Source organism: Squalius cephalus (genome assembly GCF_949319135.1).
Source record: "Squalius cephalus genome assembly, chromosome: 9".
In the NCBI taxonomy this organism is placed as follows: Eukaryota; Metazoa; Chordata; class Actinopteri; order Cypriniformes; family Leuciscidae; genus Squalius; species Squalius cephalus.
In genome coordinates this window covers 5,125,557-5,143,738 of record NC_137130.1, presented here as the reverse complement: position 1 = coordinate 5,143,738, position 18,182 = coordinate 5,125,557, and the positions used below count along the sequence as shown (strand labels likewise).

Genomic DNA, 18,182 nt, shown 5'->3' with positions numbered 1-18,182 from the left:
TATATAAAATGTAAGTACATATTTATATATTTTTTACATTTTATATTTTTAATAAATAAATACATATATGAGCATTTTACAATCGGAAATCTGACATTAAAACGACATATTATAGATTTTTCAGCAAAATTTAAACAATAAAACAATTAGAATGCACAAAACAATTAATTAAAAAACTTTTTTTTTTTAAATAAAATTCCAACATTTAAATGTAAAACATGTCGCATATAACAATATAATAAACATACACAGGACAACTTGCTCAACTAGACAAAGTCCTTGCAACAACTTCCATGTGTGACAACTAGCCGGTCCATTGGAGCGTCACTCCTGTTCCATAATCCAGTTTTCTCTGATTCTATCGGCTGTGTCGGTCCTGATCTGCCTTTCACTGGACACGTTTCAAACTCTGTCTTTCTCAATCAGTTCAGCAATGCTTTGTTTTAGTTAACATGACTATGAAGCTCAATGATGAGAAAACAGAATGACAGCTCATAGAGGAGATTAAAGAGAGAAGTTACGTGTGGCAGGCGTCACAGAGCCGGTCCGCTTTAAACAGATCTGGCAGTGATGAAGAGTGTGAGCACGACTGTACGGACCGGCCTGACACTATTAAGAGCTCCTCGAGAGCAAGAAAAGAAAAAAAAGAGGGATCTGGAAAACCAGCGTCTGATGTTTCAAGTATTGATCTTTGGGAATACTACACACCTGAAGGGGATATTTTAAATATTATTGTAAGTTAAGCATTATTAATCAAAAATGTTAACAAACCCCTAACACAAAGTATTAAACTTTGCCGTCTAATTAACATTATTTTGTGCGCCGGACATGCATGATCGCTCAAATTACTTTCTAAGCTACTGGATTTTCACCTGTCAGGCATTAAAAAAATCCCATCAGAAATGGCTCACATTCCTCTTTCAGAGAGCAAAATAACACAGAAACTGAAACTGCGTTGCATTTCCTTTATAACATGTAAAAATGTAGTCCGTCCAGAGAGTTGCCATGAAATTTTGATTGATATATTTTAATGCGTAATCATATTTAAATGTACTTTAGCTAATGATCTGTTAAGTATTATAATGTTTGTTAATGACTTCTTAATGAAAGGCAGATTTTTTTAGAAGCACATTTGCTTATGCAGAGCCATTCTATGGAAAATGGCAGGGAAATTATCACTTCAATCCATAAATAATTTTTAGCATCATTCCTCCAGTCTTCAGTGTCACATGATCCTTCGGAAATCATTCTAATAAGCTAATTTGCTGAAACATTTCTTAATATTATTAATGTTGAAAACGGTTGGGCTGCTTCATATTTTGAGGGAAACCATGATATATATATTTTTTTTTTCAAGATTCTTTGATGAATAAAAAGTTAAAGAGAACAAAATTTATAAATGTAAAGACTTTTATAATGTTGTAATAGATTTACCAGTCACTTGTGATCAATTTAAAGCTTCCTTGCTGAAAAAAATAAATAAAAATTATATATATATATATATATATATATATATATATATATATATATATATATATATATATATATATATATATATATATTACCGACCCCAAAACACACACATGCACGCACACCTGAATTATTCACAACTGTTAGGTAACATGCATTAAGAAAATAAATAGGGTCAGTGTTGATTTCATGCTGACATTAAATAACATCAATAATCTTACCAAAAAAAAAACAAAAAAAAAAACAAACAAAGCAAAGCAAAAATCTGCAAAAGTCGCAGCACTTTCTTTATGGTTTTTATGCTGCTATGAATGCATTAGCTTCACAGTACTTTGCCAGGATTGGTGACCATCTGCTGTGCAGAAATGAAAGAAACGTTCCTTCACTGCTAAACTCACATTAAGTCGAGTCCAGGTGGAAGTAAATGTCAATCTATGAAATTACTTTAAAATCACTCTGAAATCTCTCTCCTCAAAGGTACGGCATGAAAACCATTTTATATGAAGAACAGGATGGCATTACTTTGGTGCAAACACCATCTATATTGAAAGTGTAGTGATAAAACTGGTCTTATCCTGTGTTCATATCCACATTCTAGTGCAGCAAACTCCAACATATTAACCTTAAATGAAAGTTTCGGGTTTGTCCCAAGATAACATCATTCTCCAGGCAGCCTATAAGATGAGCTGCCGGCACCAGACACACACACACAACTGAATAAGATAATTTCACAATCACAGCATGTTTATCAGGAAACCAGGCAGAAAATTCTGTCAGTAAAAGCAGATAAAGACCTCAAAAGGCCAAATGCCCCTGTTAAAACAAGAAACGGCAACAGATCTCGGCTCGATTCAGATAAACTGTGTGTGGATTCAATTTATTACTTGTTTTTAGCCGGAGACACATTCAAAGCTAACTCTTGGACCAAATGCATTTTATGCTATTGATTTGCCGTGAGGGGTTTTAAAGCGCCTTTGATTGACTTAATAAGAAATTGTGGCGTGTTTAAAATTGCTGTAAATAAATCCAGGAGGGGAACGCTACAAACACGCTCCACGATTCAAGTCAGCATTGATTCACAACTGAGCCTATCTTTATGCACATCCCTGTATTCTAAAGGGAATAATGGTTGTAGTAATTTTGCTCTGCGTGTGCAATGACTTTCCTTTTCAAATGTTTTCTGAATACCTTGCAATCCAATCAATCCTAGAAAAAAGAAAAACCGGCTTATATTTGTCTGAATATCCCATTTCGTGCAGAATGCATTACATTATTGAAAGAAGCAATTCTAAAAAAAAAAAATCTAAGTGAAATGTTTATCATCAGAGGTTTATATACAGTATATATATATATATATATATATAGGTTTGCAAAAATCAAACCTTTCATTGAAGTAAAAGAATTGAAAGTGGGGGGTAAATCACATTATAAAATAAATGTTTTTCTCCAAAACACGTTGGCCATAATTATTGGCACCCTGTTATCAAATACTTTTTGCAATCTCCTTTTGCCAAGATAACAGATCTGAGTTGTCTCCTATAATGCCTGATGAGTTTGGAGAACACCTGACAAGAGATCAGAGACCATTCCTCCATACAGAATCTCTCCAGATCCTTCAGATTCACAAGTTCATGTTGGTGCTTCTCCTCTTCAGTTCAGCCCTCTCATTTTCTATAGGGTTCAGTTTAGGGGACTGGGACGGTCATGGCAGAAGCTTCATTTTGTGCTCAGTTGCCCATTTTTGTGTTGATTTTGATGTTTGTTTTGGACCGTTGTCCTGATGGAAGATCCAACCACGGCCCATTATAAGATTTCTAGCAGAGACAGTCAGGTTTTGATTTTTTATCTGTTTGTATTTGCTAGAATCCATAATACCATGTATCTGAACAAGAAGTCCAGGACCTCCAGCAGAAAAATAGGCCCACAACATATAAGATCCAGCAGTATATTTAACCGTAGGCATGGGGTACTCTTCATCCCTGTTTGCACCAAACACATCTGGTGGGTTTGCTGCCAAAAAGCCCTTTTTTAGTTTCATCTGACCACAGAATCCGGTCCCTTTTGAAGATCCAGTCGTGTCTGACCACTGAATATGCTGGAGTTTGTTCTTGGAGGAGCGAGGAGGATTTTTCTTGAAACCCTCCCAAACAACATGTGGTTGTGTAAGGGTTGTTTGATAATTTTTTTTAGGCTTTCTGACCCCAAGACTCAGGTAATCTCTGCAATTCTCCATCTGTGAGTCTTTGGCCACTCAAACTTTCATCCTCGCCGTGCATTAAGACAGTATAGACACACGTCCTCTTCCTGGCAGATTCGTAACATCTTTAGTTGATTATGACTTCTTAATTATTGCCCTGATGGTCAAAATGGGGATTTTCAATTCTTTAGCTATTTTCTTACAGCCACTTTCTATTTTGTGATGCTCAACAATCTTTTTCTGCACATCAGAACTATATTCTGTGGTTTTACTCATTGTGATGGATGATTTAGGGAATTTGGCCTTTGTGTATACGTCATATTTAAACTCCTGTGAAACAAGAAGTCATAGCTGGATAATTTCATGTTCCTAGTCACCCTGGTGTGCTAAATAAAGGTAAATATTAATGAGAATATACTTCAGAGATATTTTTCTCATAAAAAATTCTAGGGGTGCCAATAATTGTGGCCGACGTGTTTTGGAGAAAAACATCCATTTCATAATGTGATTTCCCCCCCACTTTCAATTCTTTTACTTCAATTCAATTAAAGGTTAGATTTTTGCCAATTTTTTGAATGAAAGATCAAAAGGATAAACGATGCAGGTTTATTTTTTTTTACAACCCTTTTTTGATCATATTTACCAGGGGTGCCATTAATTCTGACCACCACTGTATATATATATGTAGACATACTGTATATGTTATATGTTATGTTAGACATATATATGTCTAACATTTGTAGGGCTGAACAAATATGGGCAGAACTCTTTACTGCCCTGGTATACTTCAAAAAGCCTTTTAAAGGTATACATGTGAATTAAACATGGCACAATGGCCTTCATCATCACAGTATGCTAATACCTATCTATAGTGCAAGGGATTCATCAATATGCTGATTGAGGACTGTTGGGACACTCCAGGCACAGGATGGTTCTGTCGGGAGAGACAGAGTCGTTTGGACCTCAATGACACGTCTGTACCATTTGCTTCACAGGACATACAGTACAGTAGATGCTTTCAACAACATACTGTTTATTTACTACTGTGTTCTAATATATAACTTTGCCATGTTTGGTCTCATCTGACAGCTTATAAACTGAAATGAATGGTGGTGAACTTAATAGAGATATTAAAGTATCCTAATGTACAATCTAGGTACTATTGGTTAAACATGCATTGAAGAGAATATGTTAAAGGTCCCGTTCTTCGTGATCCCATGTTTCAAACTTTAGTTAGTGTGTAATGTTGTTGTTAGAGTATAAATAATATCTGTAAACTTATAAAGCTCAAAGTTCAATGCCAAGCGAGATATTTTATTTAACAGAAGTCGCCTACAAAAAACGCCTGGATTGGACTACATCCCTCTACTTCCTTCTTTAATGACGTCACTAGAACCGTGTTTTGACTAACCTCCGCCCACAGGAATACAGGCGTATTGATGGCGAACGACAGACGTGGTTGATGTTTATCTATAGTCGGATACCGCAAAAGTTTAATTCGAAGTTGTTAGTTTGCTCTGTCCATTTCACCACGGACTGTTTTTCTAACCTGGAATAATATCAAGCACAGGCTTCTCTCAGCGTTTCATACTGACGAAGGGGGCAATTTCAACTATATTCCAGCAAGCGGTAAGTAGTGATTTAATACGGAAGTAGCGATCAACTTCACATCGTTCGTTTCTCTTAGTAGGATGAAAATAATCTTACTTAAACTGTGATTAATATACAGAAAGCGATCAAAGAACAATCCCTTTCCAATCGCCCAGTCAATCACACAACGCGAGTTTATCTGGACACTTGTCAAAACTCGTTATGAAATCAATGACGCTGTTACACTGCACAACGAAGCTCTTACTGTATTTATATACCTCATGTTTGCATTGGTGAATTCATTAGTGAGTGCAGAAACTGCGTTGCAATGATAAGATCTTCATTCACGCGATCAACAGGCTGTCATCTGCTCAATGCTCATAACTGCAACCTTTTATGTGATTGAAATAGATCTAAATACTTAAAAAACTTCTCACGATTCGTTAATCCCGATAGCTGTAATAGTAAAAACGTATAATAGCTGTAATAGTAAAAGTTTTCCAGATAGTTCCACATGTAATGCCAGATATTTCATATGCAAGCATGTCAGCCAATCACAGCAGAGGGCGTTTACACTGAAGTCTCACAGCAGACACGCCCCTTCAAACAGAGCGTTCAAATCAGGTGATGAAATCAGGCTAGGAAAAATGCCTTTTATTTCTAAATTATAAAAAAATTTGATCTAAAAAACATACTAACATTATAAGGGCACCCCAGGAAACATTATAAAATAATAAAATTATCCATGGAATGGGACCTTTAATGTTCTTCTCCCCCTCTTGATCACAACCCATTTGCCTCATCTTTTGGTTTCCTGTCGTTGGGTTTGGTGTTGGTATTCCACTCATGTTTAACAATGCTTTGCTCAGGGTATAAGAAGGAGCGGTAACTGTTGATCTAGGAGAAAGGGTTTAACCCCGCCACTCCCGCACACCGGTGCGTAACCTCATACTACAAGAAAGGCTTTTACGGCCTCTTCTGCACGACAGTGCTTTATTTGTTACAACTAAGTTTTCTATACAGTATGTTGTTCCACTCTACTGTCTGTATATTTAAACATGTAACTTAATAAATAACTTTGCCTGCTTTAAAGGCTTTGAGAATCTTTCCTTTTATCACTGATTATGTTGAAAGCTAAAGTGATTATAACTTTCGTTATCTAAACGTTCAGGTTAAATCCTACGTTTTCCTATCAGTTCTAAGGAAGACTTTTACCTTTAAAGAATAAGAGGTTAAAGAATAACTACAACTTTAATGGAGTCAGATTAATTATATTGGAGTCAGATAAATATTTGAACTATACACGTCATCCTTCAACTGCCTTTTGTTCCGATTATTGGTTCAAAATAGCAGCGTAAGCTTCCAGCCTTACACATATTCCACATGGAAGCTCAACACGATCAAGATGACTATTGGAATAAGGTACATTTGATCTTTTGATTCAATTAAAACCTCACTTAAAGATCACAGAAATACTAGCAAATGGCGCAGTTTAAAAAATATGTTCCTGCAACAAATAGAATACAGTTAGCAAAAGAGATTTGAGATCCAGAGTCCAATCCAATCCATCTTCAGGTTTTAGTAGTGACAGGTGCAGATTCCCCCAGACACAGAGACCGCCTCATCCCGAGTGACACGTGCTGTGTGCCTCAAATGCAGGAGAAAACAGCTATGAAATCCTAATCCTATTATGCAGTTTTGTGGCTGATACAAACATTTTATGGCCAGTCATTTTTCTCAATTCACCCACTAGTGGCAGGAATAGCAGATTGCCTTTTAATCATAATAGCATTTTCAGTCTCTCTCGCGTTGATTTAAGCCGTTTCACATCTTACGACTAACCTCTTCTCAAACATTTGTCATCAATAGTTTTGCATAATTACTAGCGCCAATATGCTGTGCTCCTCTTGTAAACGAGGCTGTTATCTGCTAATTTCTTTCTTTAGAAGCTTCATAGAAACACTCATATTGGTTTTTTTTTGCTACAGAATGAAACCGTGAGCTGCACACGGATCGCTTTTGTTTCGTAAGCTGATGAATTTATATATGAATTGATTTATTTAGGGACCCCCGTTCGAAGCTGAATCAATTGAGAAAATTAAACATGCACACTCTGTTCCAAAACCTAGTGAGCTGCCTTGCTGTTTACAGTCTACTTAGGCAGCATTGTAAGCGTTGTGAATGATTTGAAACGCTCTACATACGCAGATGCTGTGCATCATATTAGTGCATCTCACACAAAAAGAGCAAAGGAGACTCAACGTACAATTGATTACAATAGAAGTTTGAGTTGGTATTTTACTAAGCTTTGCAATACTCTAACCAGTGTTATTTTAATATCATTTAAAAATATATATATATTACAATTTTGTTAATATTTTATAATTAGATTTTATTTTTACATTTTATAAGATGGGAATTATCTGAGAGCTCGTACTTGTACCACCTGACCTCTGCAGATTGATTTCGGTGTTGATAGTGGTGACATAGAAACGCGTAAACAGCTCCGAATACAACGCCACATGTTGTCATTGTGACACTACAGTAATTATTTGACATGGCGCGAATACAGCAATCGCATAATGAGTTAATTATAATTCGCAATGCCTTATGGGATTTCCTTCTCTATGTGAATTTATCAAAAGCAATGTATTTTATAAGGCAGCAAAGCCTTTGTGACACCAATGAAGCCTGTGTAGGCAGCTCTTGTTTTGGAACGGAGCCATTGTTTTAAATACCTTTTCAGTGTTACTGAATCTCTCTTGAGCACAACCGCCAAATGTAACAATCATGAGCACTGATGGGAAAATAAAGAAAGAAAAAAACTGCTTTATGTAATGCTAATTGATTCAACAGGTGCGCTCATTTGTGTGATTGACAGGAGATCACCATGGCAACAGAACAGTGGGATGACAGCCAGAGAGACTCACATAATCCCACACAGTACTTAGAGCTTGTCAGTCACACACACAAGTATCGACACATCTGCCAAACACACGGCAATCCAAATTCACTAAACGATAGTAAAACGATTCTCAGCAGCAATGACTCACTGTTTTCATGCACACCAATAGTGTGATTATTGCCTAAAAGAGTAAGGAAATACTCAGACGAAGATGTTTAACAGATGTGAGCAAACCTTCAATTCCATTTATATGCTATTTTTTGGTGGATGTGTCCTTTTGTACCCCGTACCACAACACAAAATGTTACATTGGAATGCAAAAGGCCTGTTTGTTGCAGCTGTTTGTAGCTTTGAATGCCAAATGTTTATTATAGGTCTCGTTCCATGACCTTCCTCATTTTGCCCAAACACCCATTGGCAGGAATATACAGCAGATTGCCTTTTAATCATAATAGCATTTTCAATCTCCCTTGCATTGATGTAAGTCAGCTGGTGTAGAAGAATTTTCACTCAGAAATCAGATTTTAAAATTAATTACAGAGAAATGGAAAGAATTAAATGTGAAATTTTGAAGTAGAAAGACTGAAATAGTATTTTCTTGTAAAGTGTACTCCAATATTCTTTGTTTTATTTACAACTTGAATTTTTTTTTAATTTTGCATAATTACAAGTCTATCGTGATACTGCTCAATTCAACATAAGAAAAATAAAATGCTTTGGTAAATCATAATTGTGATATAAAAATGACTTAAATAAATCATGACATACTAAGACATAATTTTGACTTTTTATGCCATAATTATGATAGAATGCTGAAATTATGAGATAATTTCAGAATACATAATTATAAGATAAGTCAAAATTGACATACCAATTCATAATTATGACATTAAATTATGATTATGAGATTACAATTCTAAATTATGAGTGAAAAAGTTTAAATTAATGTCTACCTTTTTTTCCGAGTGTCCTAGTTATGGCTTTTTGTCAAAATTTCGTTTTAGTATGTCATAATTTCAACCAGTATGTCATAATTATGATTTACCAAAACATATAATTTCCTTATGTGGCGAAATGGGCTTCTGTATATTGCAAATATAATTCATGATATATCAAAACAACTGTTTATGCCAATAAAAATGTCTCCATTTCAGTGCTTCCTACTATCAATTAAGCACTCTTCAAAAGTGCAAAAAGTGAAATTTCTGATATCAAAACGAACAGACAAGGTCTAAATTGTAATTTCATCATATTTCACTACATTTAACACATTGACATTATGGATGACTATGGAAGAACACTTCCAGCATGCTGTAATTTTCTACATTTTCATGTCAGTATTTATTTTATAGTTATGTGAAGACTTTTGTGTGAACATTTAGTTCTGCTGTATGACAAAAAATATCATCTGTTTTGATGGCTGTTAATTACATGTATTGTTTTAACTTGGTTTAGACAAACATGTCTAATCAGTTGAGGGGATGCAGAAAATGACAGGCATTAAATAGGCACAATTAGTCAAAATTAAAGATGTAATTATGTTGGACTAATAAATCCTCTGTTTGATTGTTGAATTTAAATTCTATTCCTTTTTGTGTCATTCCATGGGTTGTCTACACACTACCAGCAACATTCTGCAATGAAGAATCGCAATACAGGCAGTGAGATAAATATCTGCGTAGTAGTATGTTAATAAAAGATCAGCTTCTCCAACCAACATCCCATATATTTACCACGTTAAAAAAACATGCCGAAACACATTTCAGCAGAATAAGCATTCGCACAGGAACTTCCGTACCTGAAATATAATGAGAGCTAATGCACTGAAACACTGGTAAACTCCTGAGGAAATATTGAAAAACAACATTCCCTCCAGTTTCTACAGGCAGGATTCAAGCTAGGCCCGAACTCATTCAAATTTGACTTGCATTGCCGAAAGCAGTCACCCTTGTCCCATTTGGCATGCATTGCAAATCATCCAGCAGAGCCATGTATATTCATGAAAGGGAAATACAAGTCATATCTTGAACCTCAGGGAGACATTACAAACCAGTGAAATAATTACACAAAACAACCATAAGATACAATGTATATGGTGATTTATGTTTTGGCGGGGGGGTATATCCGTTGTAGAGGAACAACGTGAAGACACCTATTCATCAAAGTGGTGGCATCCATTTCTTCTAGCCGCTAGGTTTAGCTCTCTGCAGTCTACTCAGTAAAGAGAGCAATTACACTGTCCTCTATACATCACAGAGGAAAACGTGGTGATTTATAGTCCCACACTGATCTGAAAGCAGGGTTCTCAAACACCTAACCAATAAAGACATTTCTACTTTAACACATGACACTTTCAATTTACAAATCTGCATTTCCATAGAAATCCTCGAAATGGCACGAGTGCAGGATGACTCTCATGAGACAGGTCATTAAGACTTTAATCTATATGGTTAGATGTAAATAATGTCTTTCGGACGTTACATACAATACAGTAGGACACATTTTTATATTAAAAGCAGAGCACAGCGGAATAAGATAACAATTAAAAAAAGAATATGCTTGTGTTGTAATTTAAAAAATAGGAACCTTAATAAAATAATAATCTTAATAATAATAAATAACCTGTTTTTCATGTTAAATGCAGGGTTGGGGAAAGTTACTTCTGAAAGTAATGAGTTAATTGATTAAAAAAATATTTATTCACACATATTTCTGTAATTAATCACAACATTAAAGTCGATACTTTTTTTTACTGTAATCATTTTACAGTTAAGATCCAAAACAAAAAAGACAAATATTTGATCAAACAGGTATAAAATATACAGAAATTGAAAAACACTTCACAATCTTCACTATTTAATATAGATTCATCCTTATTAAAGCTACAAAAGTTGTTCAGTCAAGAGCAGGGAGTGATTTATTCTCGTTTGTTCTTTGATTTACAGAGTTCTTTGGATCTGACACATATCCCATGTCCTCACATCTCTTGTCATTTCGGACTTTATTGAACTCATTTCAGACTGTGCTTACGAGGATACACTCTAAAAAATAAAACATTGGGTCAACAAAAAAAAATATGTTAACGTTTTCCACTAGAATTTTTATGTTAAGACTGCTGGCAGAATTACATTAATTCAAAGCGATGTTTTGAGTACGGTTAATTACTTTTTTTGGGCCACAATAAAATGCATTTCTAAGTAACACGAACTTAATAATTTTCAACATGAATGCAAGTAATTAAGTTGATCCAACATAATGTTTTAAGTTAGGTGAAGCAGTTTTTTTGGCCACAATAAAACACATTTCTAAGTAACATGAACTTAATAATTAAGTTGATCTCTGCAAGAGTTAAGTTGAGCCCTTTTGTTTTTATTTGAAGTTGATTACTCTTTTAAACATACATGTAACATTCATCTTTTAATATATTTCCCTTTCAAAAGATTTAAATGAACTGTATTACCATGTCCTTTCTAATACAACGTAAAGCATACATTTTCTTAGAAATCAACCTATAGCCGACTTATCACTTCAAATCAAACATTCAATTGAAATGTATGGTCACTACACTGTCATTGGACAGGAACACAGAAAACATTTCATCACTGGATAGGTTTCGTTCGTTTATTTAAAGTGTGGTTTATGTCAGCTGAATGTGCGGAACGCTTTTCAGAGAAGATAAGGCAACGTTATTTTAGTACAATTAACACCCAGCGGTAGCTAAGGGGAAAAAATCTCTGAATGCTTCACGTGAAACTTCGGTCTTCCGACCTATTACCATCGTGTCAATTCTCTATTGATTTTGATGGTAATATCAGTTTTGATTAACATTAATATGCGCGAGGAAGGGAGGGAGAACAAGACAGTTTGAAGACTGTGAGAGTGCGCGCGCGTGGCCGGAGGAGGGTCTCTCTCTCTCTCTCTCTGCTCGTTCTCTCAGTAAAATGCGCGGGCGCCTGTCACAATTGTAAACAATAAAAACGAAATTTGGAAAACTAAAACGGAATTCATAGGGCCCTACATAACTCCGACTTGTTTTGAGCAAAGTATCTGAACAAATAGCGTAGCTACTAGCCAACTTTACCTCGGCACACAGACTAACAGCCTACTATCAACACTGCTCAAATTTCAGAGTAAGGACTTCCAGATTTCGGTATTCGGTTACAGTAGGCTATCACCAACAGAATCCTGAGCGAATATGTGTAAGCATAAAATTACTTACCATTCACCACATTACGCTTCAGCGAGTTTCAGCTGTGGCCACACTCGTCTGGCCTTAAACATGCACACGGTAACTGTGGACCGTTTACACGTCATCAAATTGTTTTTTACATTAACAGAACTTAAAATTAAATTAATTTTTGATCAACTGAAAATGTTAAACTCTGACAAGTCATGATAGTATGTTTAATCAATAGGCATAATTTGTGTGTCATCCCAGCTCAATAAAATAACAATTACAAGTAAAAAGTCTAACAGTATCTCAGAACTTGATTTTTTATTTCACAACAATATATATATTTAAGTAATGACTAAAGGTCCTCTGAATTAGTTTTTAGAGTGTACTTGAAAAAGCAGGCGTTGGCATACTTGTGTGTGTTTTTGTCCGTTCAAGTGCAAAAGAGAACTCAATGCGCTGTCTGAAACGGCTCTCTGTGCGCACAAGTCGTGTGTGTGTCTGTCACACACACAGGAGATTCACAGACGTGCGCCAGTACAGATTTATGTTCTGTTTTTGTGTCTTAACATGCTTGAATGGTTTAATAGCAGTTGAATGAATGATATGCATGATCATATACTGTAGGCATTTTTGCTTATTTGTATGGTTGAATTGGATCACCGAAGGTCAGCAGCAAAGACATTGTTTAATAAAGTGAGATTAAATACATGAAGTATATTAATTTAGTCCTATATGACATATTTATCCGTATCCATATTTATTAACTATAATAAGCATCATGTTCACACACAAACGCCTCTGCACCTTTACTCCTGATTTCTCTCCACATGGGGACAGGAGAGCTGTTATAACTGGGAAAATAAAGTAACTTGCATTACTTGTTTGAAAAAGTAACTCCCGATATTTTGTTGTACATTTAAAAGTAATGCGTTATTTTAAGCTGCCGTTGGTGATTCTCTGCAGAAACATTTTTGTTATGCTGGTTGAAAGTCTCTGGTTCAATCACTCTGTTAAGCGGTCTAAATGTATTTTTTATAAATGTATGTCGTCTGTGGAAGGCGTAGGACCATAAAATGTTCTTTCAATTGTTGCGTTCGGTCCGAACGGTCCTATAGCATGTGTTCCCTGTCAGACAATGTGTGTTTGCACACAACTGCGCAGGCTGTTCACGCAGACATAAGTCATCAGTGTGTTCACATACGCTGTGCAGACCTAACTTTCCTTCTGAACAAGTGCCACTGGCAAAGGATCTGCGATCTACATATCTTCATCGGAGCCAAGCAGACTCTCATCGTGGAAACCCTGTCATGCAAGAAATATTATTACACACTGACAACTTTTGCTAGCTAAACAACCCGAAAACTTGCTGCATCTAATTCTGTTTTTAAGAATTTGTTTACGTTTGGTATTGTAGTGTTACTAACCGTACTATAAAGTTTTCTCACTGGTGACTGACACGTGTTGCAGTGACGTTGTCTCCGGTCTTCTGGGCTGTGCGCGTTCATGCTTTCAGGAGGCGTGGCTTTGGATTTGCAGGGAGGGTGGGATGTATGCTTTTACTGCTATCAGGCTAAAGTTAGCATCTTCCCAGATGTCCTACAGCACCTTTAACTAGTAACTTGAAAAAGTAACCTGATTACATAACTCGCTTTCTTGTAGTGCATTACCCCAAACACTGGTTAGAAGTCAGTGCAGCAACCAGAGACATGACAAAAATGAACATCCAATCAAACCAAAGAAGTGAAATGATTTAACGTTACCCCTATCACTAGCAGCGCCAGGATTTTGATTGTAGGTGGGCCTCCAGAAAACTCCAGGAATTTTTTTGTTGTTGTTGCTTTTTTTTTATACAATTACAATTTAATTTAATTTATTGTTTAATAAAATTATAGGCCTATTATTTTTAGTTTATTAACAGCAGCAACAACAACAACACACACACACTTCTTAGCATATCTTCAGACGAAATCAAGATATCTGACAAAACAATGAAGATATTTTGCAAACCAACTGCCAGGGACGTGCAGATAGTTCCTCAGAGGCAGGCGCCGGGGCTCAAAAGTAAAAATCGATCACTATAATTAATTTATATAATTCAAATTCAAAATATAAATGCACAATATAAGTTACTGAATACAAGAGTTCTGGTGCAAGCATATGAAACGCAAAGCAAAGCAGCTTGTTTTCATTTAAATTCATCAAGAAACGCATCAGGCGTTTCTTGATGAATTTAAATGAAAACAAGCTGCTTTGCTTTGCGTTTCATATTAGCTAATAGCTACCGTCTGTGTCTGTCTCATTGAGCTTGCTTGAAAAGCTTGCGCCAACGTCCTTCATTTCATTGGATCACTTCACGGTGACGATGCAGCCTGTGAGTCCACACGTGGGGTAGAAGCCGCTGATTGGCTGAGAAGCTTTCACTCAAAGCTTTCCTCTGGCTGCTTATTGGATGAACTGCTAGAATGACTCACTACTCATATAGAGCTGGTAAGTCCCGCCCCTTCCGCTAACCCCACTGGACCTCTAGGTTGAAAAATCGTCAATGCAAGTGAATGTGAGAAAATAATTATTTTCTGGTCCCGTTTGAATTGTGCCATGAATGTGAACATATGTTGTCAGTGAATTTTTAATATAATTTTTCGTGTGAAGAATGATACAATTTAGCGGGTAGAAGTTTGATACGGTTAGACTTTGTGTGAGAGCACTTTATGGACTACAACTCTTCGCTGCTTTCGATTACATCAGACGGGAATCTGAAGAAAGAACAGCCCATTTGGTTTGAATGGTGACATTTGGATACAAAACACACAGGCATCTCGATCTGTCTTATCGCAGCATTAGCACCGTGATTTGACAAGTGGAGGGAAAATGTGTTATGGGGTGACGTCACATAGGCGACATGTAGTCTTTCTCGTTATGTCTTTTCCACAACTGCTAGCCAAAGAATCATACAATATACTGTCAAACTCGTAACATGAAAAATTATATAAAAAATTCACAGACAACATATGTTCACATTCATGGCACAATTCAAACAGGACCAGAAAATAATTATTTTCTCACATTCACTTGCATTGACGATTTTTCAACCTAGAGGTCCACTTGGGGTTTTACGGATGGGCGGGACTTACCAGCTCTATAGGCCTGGGTCAAAATGGGTGGGCCCGGACCTAAAATGGGTTGGCCCAGGCCCACCCGGGCTCAATGGTAGCGCCGTGGCTGACCCCTATGTTCACAGTAACTAATCCACTAAAGTTTATTAAGACATGCTGTATATGTAGGGGACATAAAACTGTACTGCATAAGAGGAAGGACTCGCGAATGACGTCCATCTAGTGCATGTTTACACAAACCAACAATTAGAGCAGACAGAAAGCATGACTGCATCCCGCGTGAACGGCCCCTCAGGATGTTACGTTTGAAGAAAAACACATATTAAGAAAAGCATACAGTGAGAGATTATTAAATAATCCATAAAACCAGAACGGAGCGTCAAACACACACACAAACACATACACACGCGCTGTGTTTTCCCATTTGGCTCGGATCCTCATCTCCTTTCCATTTGAAAGGCTCCGTTTATCCCGGCTGCCATTTAATGATGCATGAAGGTCTCAGAAAAGGATGTCTTCTCCCCTCTTGAGGGTGTCCCTTTCCCACCAGATTTCTAATTAAAGCTGGCCTCGATAAGACCTCTCTATGCGTGACGCCAGACTTTGTGTTTTCAAACGATAACACATAATTGAATGATTACTGGTAGACAACTCAGACAAACACTTTTTTTTCTGGAATCGCACAGATGCAAATTGAAGGAGATAAAGGCAAAAGGCTGACACAGCACAGTGTGATGCCCAGGCTTAATGTACTTCTCAGAGAAGTTTAAAGCACATCAATAAGCTCAGAGCTCTTTCTACTGTCAAAACCACAATTAAATGTGAAAGGAAGAAAGAGGGAAATGAACTGTTTTCTACAAGTCTACAATATTATAGTGGCATGTAAGTAGTTATTAATCTCAAAGACACGTTTCCCAAAAGCACCGGCGTCTAAGAATTGGACCACTCACATACAACTTTAATGCATCTTTCCACTTGCTTTCAGTTTATTTGAAGACACTAAATAGATGATATTAATGCATTTTGATTAATGTACACAAAAGTTTCACGGCTCCCCGAACATTTTGTTGAATATCTGAATATGCCATGTATCAAAACTGACCCTCTGCTTTCAACAAAAAAAAAAAAATCATTTTATTCTATCTTCATGCATTCTTGACACTTGAATGTGGGTAAGTTTCATAAAAAAGCAAGATTTTGAGCAAAAAGCTGAGAAAATTGCGTTTTTGTCAAAGACTACGTCCTCATAGTATTCAGAACGATGATTAAAACACAGATGGAGAAGATCGAGTCCATCAACACCCCTAAAGCTTCACAGTCCTATAGCTCTTCCCGGGTTGATGTTTCATTCAGTAACATTAGGCAGTTTTCATTTATATGCTGTTTAACGTTGATGATCGCGTTATTTTACGTATGCATATGATTACATATGATATTGCTCGTTTCTGCATATTCTTCGCCTGTGTTTTGATCCGGAGATTCAGTCCTCTTTCAGAAGATGCGTAATTGCACCCCCTACCGTATAACATTAGAAACACGGAAAGCCGGAAATTTCCATCAATGGCGGGGAAAGAGTTAATCATTATTGAAGGGTTGTAGATCAGGGTTATTAAAGTAAATTGAACCATAAAAAAAAAATATATTTCTATAAAATTATAAAATTAAACTATAAAATTATTATTTTAATTATTATTAGTTGCCAACATCTCTTATATTAATTTAGTTTCACTTGATGTATTAAAATAACTAAAACTGAAATGAAAATGAATAAAACTATATAGATAAAACAATTAGAAAAATATAAAAATAAAACCTAATTCAAAATATTAATAAAAACTATAATAGTATCTCAATGATACTCAAATAAAACTAGTATAGATTTCAGGCTTTTGTCCATTGCAATAAATAATCCACATTGTGTGAAATTCATGTGATGTTGATCAAAATATTTCTAAAACCTTGTTTTACCGAACTTACGTTTACATTTATTCATCATGCAAACTGTATTCGGTAGGAGCTTAATGTTTTAACTTTCAGCATGCAGAAAAGATTTTCCCATCTGGCAGTATGTTCTTGTTAGAGAGAAAATATTGAAGATATTTGGCAAATGTTTTGGCCTTCTGTGGGCCTGACAGTTCCCATACTGATGCACATCAGCTGTTAACAGGCCATCCACGTGCTGCTTTTGGGAAACAAGTGCTGGCTCCATCACAAAAATAATGTAGGCTACTTGATCTTAAGATCTCGAGAGCGTGTTTTGTAATGTTAGGAAACCTGGCCAAAGACTGAAAAAAATGAAAGAACTGTGTAGGAGTGAAGCCTGTCACCAGCACTTCCCACGGTAGTCATTATTGGTAATGGGTGACATTACTTCTCAGGCAGAACCCGACCTGTCTGAACCAGGAGCAGAACGCACTTCATCTCAAAGTCATAAAAGTCACCCTCTCTATGTGCTGTAAAATTTCTGATGACATGAGGCTTTTTTTCTCGTGAAGTGCAGGATCTGTCATGCGTAACAGAGAAATCACACATTTTAAATTGTCAAGTCAATAAATGAGTGACAGAACCAACAACTGAAATGAAAATTGACCGTATTCATTCTCTTAATACAATACCATTCAAAAGCTTGTGGTCAGTGAGTTTTTGAAAGAAGTCTCTTTTGTTCACCAAAGCTGCATTTATTGAAAATTAAAACTGAGATATTGTGAAATATGCATTTCTATGTTAATA

General features: G+C 36.1%; 1 protein-coding gene across 5 annotated transcripts in view; it reads right to left on the bottom strand.

The window, feature by feature from the left end:
- The window catches only part of b3galt1b (UDP-Gal:betaGlcNAc beta 1,3-galactosyltransferase, polypeptide 1b), a 148,625-nt gene that overhangs the window by 6,080 nt on the left and 124,363 nt on the right, over positions 1-18,182 (bottom strand). The gene's annotated exons all lie outside the window — the stretch shown is intronic.